General features: G+C 30.8%; 2 long non-coding RNA genes across 9 annotated transcripts in view; one reads left to right on the forward strand and one right to left on the reverse strand.

Moving 5' to 3' along the window:
- Window positions 1-11,417, forward strand: part of LOC107006767 — a 21,423-nt gene extending 10,006 nt beyond the window's left edge. The window contains exons 8-11 of the long non-coding RNA XR_003575763.1: window positions 5,699-5,819; window positions 6,035-6,120; window positions 6,429-6,892; window positions 10,846-11,417. This is a non-coding gene — a long non-coding RNA (uncharacterized LOC107006767). The remainder of the gene's footprint in view (window positions 1-5,698; window positions 5,820-6,034; window positions 6,121-6,428; window positions 6,893-10,845) is intronic.
- On the reverse strand, window positions 594-5,282 carry LOC107005244. 8 transcript variants are annotated; one of them, XR_003575757.1, is made up of 8 exons: window positions 4,999-5,282; window positions 3,501-3,668; window positions 2,897-3,321; window positions 2,522-2,654; window positions 2,364-2,434; window positions 2,181-2,253; window positions 1,524-2,110; window positions 594-1,436 (listed from the first exon to the last, which is right to left on the reverse strand). It is a non-coding gene; the product is annotated as an uncharacterized LOC107005244 (long non-coding RNA). The 8 variants fall into 8 exon arrangements; XR_003575761.1 differs by having other exon boundaries at window positions 594-1,655; window positions 2,007-2,110; window positions 4,999-5,266; XR_003575762.1 differs by having other exon boundaries at window positions 594-2,110; window positions 2,897-3,046; window positions 3,167-3,277; window positions 4,999-5,265.
- Window positions 11,418-11,647: the final 230 nt, after the last annotated feature.

An 11,647-nucleotide genomic window follows, 5' to 3' on the forward strand; every position in this document is an offset into this window, starting at 1 on the left:
CCTGCCCCCTCCCCCACCACCACCCCAAACAAATTGTTTTTAATTTCTTTTTCAATTTCATAAATTATTTGCTACTCTAGTTTAAATAAAAAATGTCTATCAAAAACATTTTTCATTCATAAATCAAACACTAAAAATCATTTTCGGAAAATATTTTCTACTCACCAACCAAACATGAGAAAATAAGTCCAAAATCTACTTGTTTTCCAGGAAAATATTTTCCGTGAAAATCATTTTCCTTCATACCAAACACACCCTTAATGGTACTTAATTTTCCTTTTAGAGGCAATATTTATTTCCACAAAAACTTTTAGCGACATTTAATCTATTTTCATTGCATCCGGTGTCGTTAAAGCCTTTAGCGACATTTATTTAGAATGCTGGTAAAGACCTATAGTATTGCCGCTAAAAGTAATTACTTTTAGCGGCAATAACTATTCCAGTAAAGCTTCCACATTTTGTAAAATATAATTACCGATAAATGAGACATATTTTAGTTGAAATTACTATGAAGATTATATAATTGACTAGGAATTCACCTTTAACTCATATGTATAACGAGAGAAATCAATACAAAACCAGTAATCGAAGAATTACCAAACTCAAACGACAGTCATTCAATTATAAGAACAATCAAAAACTTAATACATCCACTTTATTGTCCTCTAGTAGGAAAAATATGAACTACCTACAAGATTGTGTTCAAGTTATCAAAACAAATAAAAAGAATGTGTGCAACAATGAAGAAACAAAAAAATTAACAAATAAAAAGAATGTGTGCAACAATGAAGAAACAAAAAAATTGAGTCAGTGAAAGTATGACAACTTGAATCACGATCATATGTAATATCGAGAGGATCTTATTCTTCCTTTTGTGATTAAGGACTTGTTGTCTTGTGAAGGTAGCAGGCAACAAAATTCATCTAACACTTGCTTGATATAGGTTTGAGCTCAAGATTGCCCCAACAGCAGGTGTTGGCGGAGGGAGCCATGATCGCAAGGCAAAATGAAGATTGCCCCAATAGCAGATTCAACAATTCTTTCTTCAAAAATTCTTTCATATTCTTATGTCAAATACCATCAATCTGCATACCAGCAACTATGCTTTGCTGCGTGTCTGTTACTCTTTTTTTCACATCTTTGCCTTCTTCACTAAACATGAGTTTTCTTACTGTTTTCTCTATGACCATTCTTTCCATAACCTCCCATTCAAACCAAATCTTGTATATTTGGATCAGCGACCTTACGTTCATCGGTTGGTCCGCTAGAAATGGTCTGCATATCAGAGGAATTTCTCCAAAATACTTTCAAGCATAGAATTCCAACCACAATGAATGAAAAATCTGCTACTGCGGAATGTGCAAGCACCTGTTTTGTGGACTACCTGACGACTTGTTACGCACGACTACATGTTCAAGTAATTTATGCAAGACTACCTATACAAGTAATGAGAAAATAGCATGAACACTTTGACAAATGATTAACTACCCCTTTAACTGCATATAGGCAAGAGGATACCATACCAATCAATTCTTTTAGAGACGTCTTACTCTTCACTTCGGTGGTACTATAAACACAATTCAGTCTCAACATCTGATTTCTCGCTACTATCTGTACAAAGAGCTTCTCCTTCTCTCTTCACTTGGTGTTTGTCACTGTTAAGGTCATCAAACTATAAACATATGCACCAGATAAGTTAATTTTATATTCGATTATACATGAATTAGAGTCGAAGAATTGAAAAAAGAGAGACTATACTAAGGTTGATGTAAGGAAATGAAAAATATATCTTCTCCCTCAGTTTTGATCGGTAGATGACTTAACAATAAAATTATTGTTAAGAACTGCAGAAAAGCAACCAATATTGTGCAGTAACATCTAGAACCACAAGTAGAGAAATTTTTTTTTTTAAACTGAAGCTTATATTCCCAAAAAAGGGACAAGAATTCACAGTCAACCTAGGTTGAATGCGACTCTGCCAATACCTATCTCCTTTGATTGCTTACCTTTAACTCATTCACTAATCTTCGGTGTTCTTCAAGATCATCTTTCCTCCGAGTAAGTTCATTTGAGCAGATATTATAGCTTCGTTCTGCTTCTCATCTAGTGCCTATGAGTACAAAAATAATAACTCTAAAATAATGTATAGAACAAAATATTAAACAAGTAAATTCACTCACAAGGAAAACAAATCATGTGTAGTTCAAAAGATTTCTTCTCAAGTCCTTATTTCTCATTCAAGAGTTGAGATTCCTGATCACACGGTGACAATGAAATGTTCTTAGTTAAAGGTTGAACCATAAGCATGTTAATGCTGAAATGAAAAGCAAAAATGTGCAAAAGGCCAAAGGAAAATGGCACACCTGGCAAGAGCAATCTGTTCTCGAAGATATAAAATTTCTTCTTCTTGTGCTTTCGCATGTGAATACAGTTCCTGAACACAAATTTATTCAGCAAATCAACAAAATGTAGTCTCCCTTCAAACTGAAAATTGTATTCTGTACAAATTTAAAAAATCTACCATAGTTTCACGATTTGCACAACTAAACTGAAAATTGTATTCGTTGTTCAGAACCTTCCTTGCTAGCTTGATCATATGATATTGGCCTACCCACGATAGATACACATATTCCTGCTAGCAGATAGGCAAATCCCTAACAACACAACAAAACAATTTGTCAAATTCTTTACTTACTACCTTTAGAACATTTTCTTGTATCAGTTGATAACATGTAGCTGATACATGGTCTAGCACTTATGAATTCAAAACGAACTTGCTTGATGCTAAATACTGCAGTATCAAATTTTGTTCTGATATTTATTGGAACTAGTTTGTTTTTCATGTTTGCTAAGTTGAAGGATTTATGTAATTAAAATATGATGGTAGTAGTCTAACCTGCTGCATGATCTTGGAGAACTCCGATAGGAGGACCTTACGACTAGCTTCATCTAGAATCTTATCAAGCATTATATCTTGAAGAGCTAACAAACTGGTTTCAAGCATGTCAAGACCAGCCTGGTTTGCAAACCTAAAAACTGCAGATGCCTGCATTACAAAAGTTCACTGACTAATTATGTATTGTTTCATCTCTAGAAAGAATCTTGGATAAATACTTAATATTGATTAATTCGTGGTTCAGAACAAGCATAGAAGAAGTATGCTGACATTCATTTTTACAGAGCAACACATTATTGCATCACTATGGTGCCACAATGTTTCAGAATAACATCATCAGCTTGAGAATTAACTTGGAACAGGTCTCCTCCTGTATGCACCCTGAATATAATCGGGAAATAGACCAGGTAAAACGTTCAATGTCACTGCAAGTTCCACGCAAATAATCAGATATCAATTAGTCTCTGAAGTTCAAAGAACCAAGTATAACAAGGTCAAAAGTAATTCTTTTTCCTACTTCATTGCAATGACATGTTGATTAGTGATATGAAGTTTTACATGTAACGATGCAAAATGTCACAGCAATGATGTTTAAAACCCATACCTATAGCTTCGGGAAATCCACCATTCTAAAGTGACAACTTCAGGTGACCCAGGAAAGGATTTTGGTGCTAACTGAGAGCTGAGTCAAGAAGGTGCTATGGTCATTGCAACTCTGAACAGAGCCTACTATACTTCGTACATATTGGTGAGCCATTGCAGCTACATTATCCTGTAGTGACATTTAGAAAAGCTACCATAGGTTGTACAGAAAATTGTACATAGGTATTACATAATACAATTGTACAGAAAATTGTATTATGTACAAATTTAGAAAAACTACCGTAGGTTCATTTATCAATATCTACAAGGATTTGCACAACTAAAAATAGTGTTAACACTGAAAAGAAACAAAAGTGGAAAGTTCATCAAGCAAAGAACAACAAAAAGACTAGCGCTATGAAAGTTTTCAATTCACATGGTATCGAAATCTGTAAGTACAAATATTCACTTGATTCTTACCTCACATTGACTATTGATCATGAAATAGAGAACTGCTGAATCCATCCCATTTTTTAGTCAACTTTAGCTATTCAATTGGTACAAGCAATTGTTAAAAAGGAATAGTAATTGGAGTTGAAAATAAAAGATTTGGTGGTTGGCAAATTGGTAAGATTTGCAACCATTCTTGACTTTGCTATATTTACATATGTCATTAGTGACATAGGCATGGTTTTATCCTTCTATAAATAGAGCATTCTTGCTCATTTGTAGAATACACCAAGTTAGAGAGAAAAACCATTTTGAGAGCAAAGTGAGCTATTCCATAGACTATACAAGAAAATAGTCTGTGAAAAAAAATAGAGTGTGAGCGATATTTTAGTAAGACGGAAACCAAAAGAGTGTTGTTCCTTTTGAGTGTGTAGTAGTCACTTTGAGTATTGTATTCGTGACTACACAGTGTAAAATTCCTTACTATAGTAATATCAGTTGCTCCTCGGCCCGTGATTTTTTCCCTTATTCAGAAGGGTTTCCACGTAAAATTTTTGGTGTCGTTATTTTCCCATTTTATTTCCATTACTTTTACCATATATATTTTTGTGCTTTTCCGCGTTTTCCCAACAACAACTTTAAATCCTCTTCTTGAGCTAAATATAGAAGAAAGCAAAAATAACTATTATATACAGTTTTACACTAATCAAATCAACTCTAGTTTTTGAAATGTGAAATCCAAAGGTTGTCAAAGTAATGTTGACAGATAATACCAACATTGCAACAAAAAAAAATTAAACGACATACCTGATCAGAAACAGTAGATCAAGTTTTTTACAGATATTTTGTCAAACACTTTGTGGATCTAGTAACTTTTCTTATCTTATGAACAAATTTAAACCAAATTATAAGAAAATTGAAGATAAATGCATATTCATTAGCTAATAGGCTGATAGCACATGCATATATACATTACCAACGAGAAAGAGAGATCAAATAAGAAAAACATTCAAATCGAGATTCATCAATAGGTTACTGAAATTCAGAAGAAAATTAAAGAGAGAGATTACCAGTTGGAAGTAGAAGAGAGAGCAAACTGAAAGAATGAGAAATTGTTGATGCTTCAGATTAAATCCGACGTACGTAGCCATGGAAGGAGGCATGCTGATGCTTGAGAGAAATGTGATGAATCTAGCTATCGCTTCAGATGGAATGGAAAAAAAGGGACGAGACATTTAGAATTTGGGGATTGAAATTGAATTTGAGTAGAGAATGTTTGGGAATTTATGTAGTTGAAAGGAGTCTTGGTTGTATATTTAACTTTTTAAGTAATTGTCATTAAAGCTGAGACGAATTGTCGGTAAAGGGTCAACTTCTACGGCAAAAGGTCAATTGCCATTAATTATTGACTTTAAAACTTCATTTACGGACAATTATATTATTGTCGCTAAATAAATGCCGCTAAATCCTTAATTTGTTGTAGTGTTTTATTCCCAATTTGGTTTATTTTTAATTTAAATGGTTTCAATGGATATATATGAACCCATGATGAAGGAATCTTCGATCTTAAAAAATACATTTTCATAACTTTTTCTTTTTGAATGTGGAGAAATGTGTGAAAATAACAAGTAACATATGGTCTGTCTACAAAGCAATAAAACAATAAAGAAATGAAAGTGATATTGATCAAATTGCATCATCATCAATTTTTCAATTAAAATTTGATATATTACATCAATTCGACATTATTATTCATTTCTGGTGCAACAGCTTTATGTTAGTTCAGTGCATCTACAAGTGATAATGGTCAAATGGGTCAATTTGTTGATCTCCACAACCAACTCCACAAGACTCTTGGAAAGAAAAGACGATCTTTTAAGTGTTTGAGAAGGTAAATGTTATTTTTTGGTGTGTCAAAACAGGGAAGTAATATTTATTGCTTCAGAAATTTCACCGCTTCTGTTTATTTATTTTTGGTTTGTCAAAACAGTTGGATGACATTAGTAAAGTTATGAATGGTTGCAAAATTCTTTTCAATGTTATGCATTTTTATTTATTTTTCAAGCGATAATTCTGTATGAAGTAATATATGTTTTTTTTTTCCAGGTGATGGAAGAAAAATAGTATCTGGGGTGGCAAGACAATTGAAGGAGTTACATATTTCTGTTTTGTAGCACTACGACACCTATTAGGTACTGTTTGATGCATTTCTTATCCTCTTTCAGTTAGTTCTCTCTTTTTGATCAAATGTCTAATTTAATTATTTTTTCAAACCTTGCTTAATTTATGTGTTGCCGCATATAGTTATAACTTTATATCTGAGTAGATTTTTGAAGTCCATTTATGATTTATATATAATTTAGCAGCTTATGATGCTCTATTTTGATAATATTATCGATCATATCCCGAAGGTTTATAAAAAAAAAATTATTACCAATAACAAATTGTTAAACTAAAGATATTTTTTAGATGTTAATGGAACTCTTTTACTTCCTTGCAGACCAACTATGTAAGGAAATGACAAGGTATTAAAAATGTATCTGGTGCTACTTCAATTAAGTTAGTTTTACATTTCTGATAGTTATATTTTTTGTGTAATATATGAAATATGATGGAGAGATTTTATATGTATTCTCTTTTTATTTGTAGATATCCTGTTATGTGCAGCATTTTTTTAGTTTATTCTATCTATTGTCATGTCATGGAAGATGAGGAGTCACCAATTCCTTGATAGCTCGCCGTGTCTTTATGTACTCCGCTGAGTTTCAAGTTCTTATGAATTTTACTCCTTTATAATTCAAAGACGTTTTGGTACACTTTCTAATTAGTACTTTTGGATCCTTGCATGTTAACAATTATACACTTGAGTGAGGTAAGTGATCAACAAAAACAATCAACAGAACAACATGCAGGTCAAGCCATGGAAAAGTATTGATTTTAGATTCTCTGTGTTTAAGCCTTCAGGTACAATTTCACATACTTTTTCAGGCTTCTAAAATTATAGGGTCTTTTTTATTTGAAAAAGAGCCATTGTGTTCTATTTTGGATGGTGTTGTATTAGTATTTAATAGTTGTTCTTGAATAAAAGTTACAGTTTTTAGCATTGGATACAAAATTTTAAAATACTTCACTTCTAAATTTTACTTTTATGAGTGATCTAAATTTCTTTTGATATTATGCAATTATCTTAATTGCAGCCTTATGATATGGCACTGACAAGCATTTTAATAGGCTTTGTTTTAAAAAATGTTTGTTCTTTCTTTTCATTTATTGAATTGAAAATCTTTTAAGTAAAGAACAGTAAATTTAAATGAAAGGATAAAAGTATAACTATGACATGTAAGAGGTGAAAACATACATAACCTATTTTATACTAAACTACCAATGCTATAGGTAAGGATAATACTGAAGTGGATCTGACAAATCACATACTTCGTCCCTCTATATCATCATTTGTACTTTAGTTTAACTAAGGTTCATTTTTATTTTTTTAGATTTAGAAGTTACAATATCAATATCTAAGGGCCCGTTTGGATGGGCTTAATAAAAGCAACTTTAAAAAAGTACTTTTGAAAGTGCTGAAACTTATTTTTAAAATAAGCAGTTATGCGTTTGGATAAAAGTGTTGAAGTTAAAAAAAAAAGTTGCTGATGTGTTTGGCAAATAAGTGCTGATAAACAACTTTTTAAATCAAAATGTCTGACATACCCTTAAAAGCTGTTAACATAATAAAAGTTAATTAATTTATATTTTACAGCCATAAATAATTAAATTTTGCTATCATTCACATATTTCTTTCTCATCACAAATTATTTATAAGAGGAATATAAACTTATTATAGATTTTAAAGATATATAATTTGAATAGATCAAAGAACGATTTAAGATTTATTTTAGTTTCATCCATAGGTAATAATAATTGTCTATCATTCACATATTTCTTTATTATCACAAATTATTTATAAGAGGAATATAAATTTTTATTTAAGTTATATGTGCAACTTATTTTACATTTTAATAATATATAATTTGAATATATCACTTGAAAGATTTAAGATTTATTTTATTTTCATTCATTAGTAATAGTAACTGTCTATCATCCACACGTGAAAAGGGAAAAATGGAAGAAAGAGATGTAGGGTTATGTGGGTAATTTGGAGATTGTATAAAAATATTAAGGGTAAAAAGGTAAAAATGTGGTCAACTTAAAACAGCTTATAAGCTGTAAGCTGGAAAAAAAAAAGCACCCCTGTCCCAGCTTTTAACTTTTGGCTTAAAATAAGTTTTTTTAAACTTAAAATAAGTTATTTTGAGGATTGCCAAACAGCTAAATAAGTCAAAAACCAGCTTTTAAGTCAGTTTGACCAGCTTTTAAGCTGAGCCAAACAGGCTCTAAGTGTACTAATTAGATAGCATATTTGCAGGGCTTAGTAAAACAAATCGCATACTAAATAAAATACAAGATATTTAGGAGGACAAGAAAAAAATAAATCTATTCATAGTATCTTAAAATATTTCTGTTAATGGTAGTCAAAGAGGAAAACAATGTGCGGCTTGAGACAACACATTTAGTTTTATTTTCCCTTTCCTTTTGTTAAGATAAACAAAGTCTAATAGATAAATTTCTTAAATCCACATATCATTTTACTTAATTACAAAAGTAAAAAGAATTTTACCTAAAATAGGATCTAGATTCTGGTTCACTTTTATCCCAATTTTGCTAAGAGATGCAAATATGCACCTTTATAAATTGCTTGTACTTTAGATAAGAGCATGCTTAATAAGTCAATAACTATTTAACTTTTTTTTTACCATCTTGATATAAATATGCAGTTTCGTAAATTGTAAAATTGATAGACTTAACAGGAACTTGTTATGACTATTTATGGTGTGTATTTTTTTCAATAATTTGCAGAAACAACAAATAGTAATGTCTGGGTAAAAAGTAGATAATGTACAAGGAGTTGCAAGAGTTAGAGGTCTGAATGATCGACTCTGCAATCAAGAATTATTAGGTCGTTGATATTCTCCATGGCACACTGGATAGTCTAAAGATTGTGACACCACTAGAATAAGAATGATAGGTTGCAAATGCACAATGTTTCTAGTAAATTTGAGCATTCTTCGTTTCTTTTTTACTTTTTGATTATTTTGTTCGGATGCAAGTTGTTTGAGTTGTGTCTAACATTTTATGTATTCTATTTTATCGATGATTTGGGTAGAGTTCGCTTCTTTCTTAATTTTTGATTATTTCATTTTTTGGTGATACTTGTTAGAGTTGAGTTTAAAATTTATGTCTTTTGTGGTGGGGTATAGTTGCAGATTCGTGAGTGAATAGACTTGTCTCTATACTTAAGCATCCATTTCACTAATACGTCCACACAACTTGAATAAATTATTCCTGGAAATTTGTGGTTTGTGCTTTATATAGCTGAATAATTTTCAGCAATACTTTATTATTTACGGAGAATAGACCTACTATGTTGGGTCCGTGCCTGTGCGAAGCACGGACCATTCATATATATACACATATATATTAATAGTTTATATTTAATTAAAAATTTGAAGTTTATAAAATTTTATTTATCACATATATGAGAAGTTTACATCTGATTAAATGTGAAAAATTTGAATAATTCTTAAAATTTTATTTTTCAAATTTTATTTTTATTTTTTACCTACTTAAAGTAAATTTTTAAAATATTTTTTTGCATAACTACGTATCTGCATGCAGAAAAAACTAAATATTAATTTATTATGAAGAATGTTACTTGAAAGAAGATAAGTCACAAAAAACATAAAATAATCTAAATTTTTTTATAGTTGTAGTCTCTTTGCTCATAAAAAATACACAATTAACATATATTATATATTGTAAGTGTCTTTTTCTGAAAACTCTGTTGATTTGAATGCATCGTGAACATTTGCAAAAATAAGTTAGATACCACAATCTATTTTGAAAGTACTTTAGAAAATTAACTAAAGTTAACCATTAAAAGTATATTTTGAAATAAAATTAAATAAAACACAATACTATATATATGTTGCATATTAAATATATATAAAATAATTACTCTTATCAGTGGTCCATATTCCATAATGACTATAGGAAAATAATATTGGTAAATCGAAGTAGAATTGTGCTTAGTTTAAATATTTAAAAAGATACATAATATTAATTGAAATCACATATTACCAAGTAAACAAAATTAATTTGTCATATGTTCAATGCAATTTCTCATATAGTGACGTTTTTTTTCTCTAATTGGACATATAAACTTCTCTTGATCAGTTATCTAAATTAAAGGGATTCATCATTGTCTTGTGTTTTTACATATGTTAATATTCAAAATAATAAATAAATATAATTATATAAATTCTAAACTTACGCCATTAAAAAATATAAGTAACGAGAGTAAAACTAAAAAATTTATCTTAATTTAAAAGGTTAAGAAAAATCAATTTAACAACTGTAGGAGATTAAATTGACCTTGTAGTTGTAAATTTTCTATAAATTAGGGTGAAAAAAAAAAAAGAAACATGATTTTTTTTTGTAAACACTAGTATTTTTTTAAAACTGATTTAGACTCAAGTTCCTATATTAATTCAAGCCATTGGGTTCGAAAGGTTCAAATAAAACACAAGACACGTGATTGACCCAAAAGTGAACAACCAAGATATAAGCAAAAACAACAAAGACCTAAGAATTATGATTTCCAAATTGAATCTTTGGCTCTCTCTCCTTACTGAAAATGTTCCGCCTTGTGCCCACCAACACTTTAACTTTGCTTCCTTCTCCAATGGGCAATTAATTATCCATAGTTGGTCTTCTACTTTGTTGATGACGAAGGTTTTTCTTTTACCATTTTTTATTATTACCTTCTTTTCATTTTTCTGTTGATTCGTTTCCTCATGTAGGTGTATTGCCCGTTTTAGATTTGGCTTCTGAGGAGCTTGGTAGAACTTAGGAACCCTATATTTAATCAGCTTTGAAGATCTACGTAAGTATGTGCTATCTCACCTATCATTTTTGTCCATTGAAGTTTTAATTTCCCCCAGCGTTCTGTAGTTGAAGCAGAAGAAGGGAAATCGATAATGTAACTATATCCGTGGTACCTTAGCATGTTAATCGTTGTTTTTGTTGTTGATTTTCACTATTCTTATCCAAGGAATCTGTTGCTAGTCAATATTCACTGTTCTCCTTCCCCAACTTGGCAACTGATTGTATTCTTGCAATTGTTGTTTTTCTGCTGTCCTAATAGCTACATTAGCAATGTAATCTGCTAGTTGGTTTGCTTCTCTGAGTGTATGCCTAATTTGGACATTAATATGCTACATTATCTCTTGACTATCTTCAACTCTCTCACCTATTTCCCAAGATATTCTCCAATTTCTCATTGGATATGACCAATTCTTTCGAGTAACATAAAAGCGTGTTTAGATAAAAGATGGACATAATCTTCCAACAAATAATGTGTCTATTACTCAACAACCCGATATTACATTCTCCTTTATAGTTCACACTGTTTAGGAATAAGATTCTTCGAATCACGGATCTCTGGCCACCCATATGAGAATTTTCCAATCACTGCATACTCCAAATTTTAATTAATGATCATTTGGTTCGCTTCTTCCTGATTCCATATTACTTGGCGGTTTTAATGTTTTCTGCTGACCTTTTGGTTGACTTATGGACGCGACGTAAATTGGACTTGGTTGT

The sequence above is a fragment of the Solanum pennellii genome, chromosome 12, assembly GCF_001406875.1.
Source record: "Solanum pennellii chromosome 12, SPENNV200".
Taxonomy (NCBI): domain Eukaryota; kingdom Viridiplantae; phylum Streptophyta; class Magnoliopsida; order Solanales; family Solanaceae; genus Solanum; species Solanum pennellii.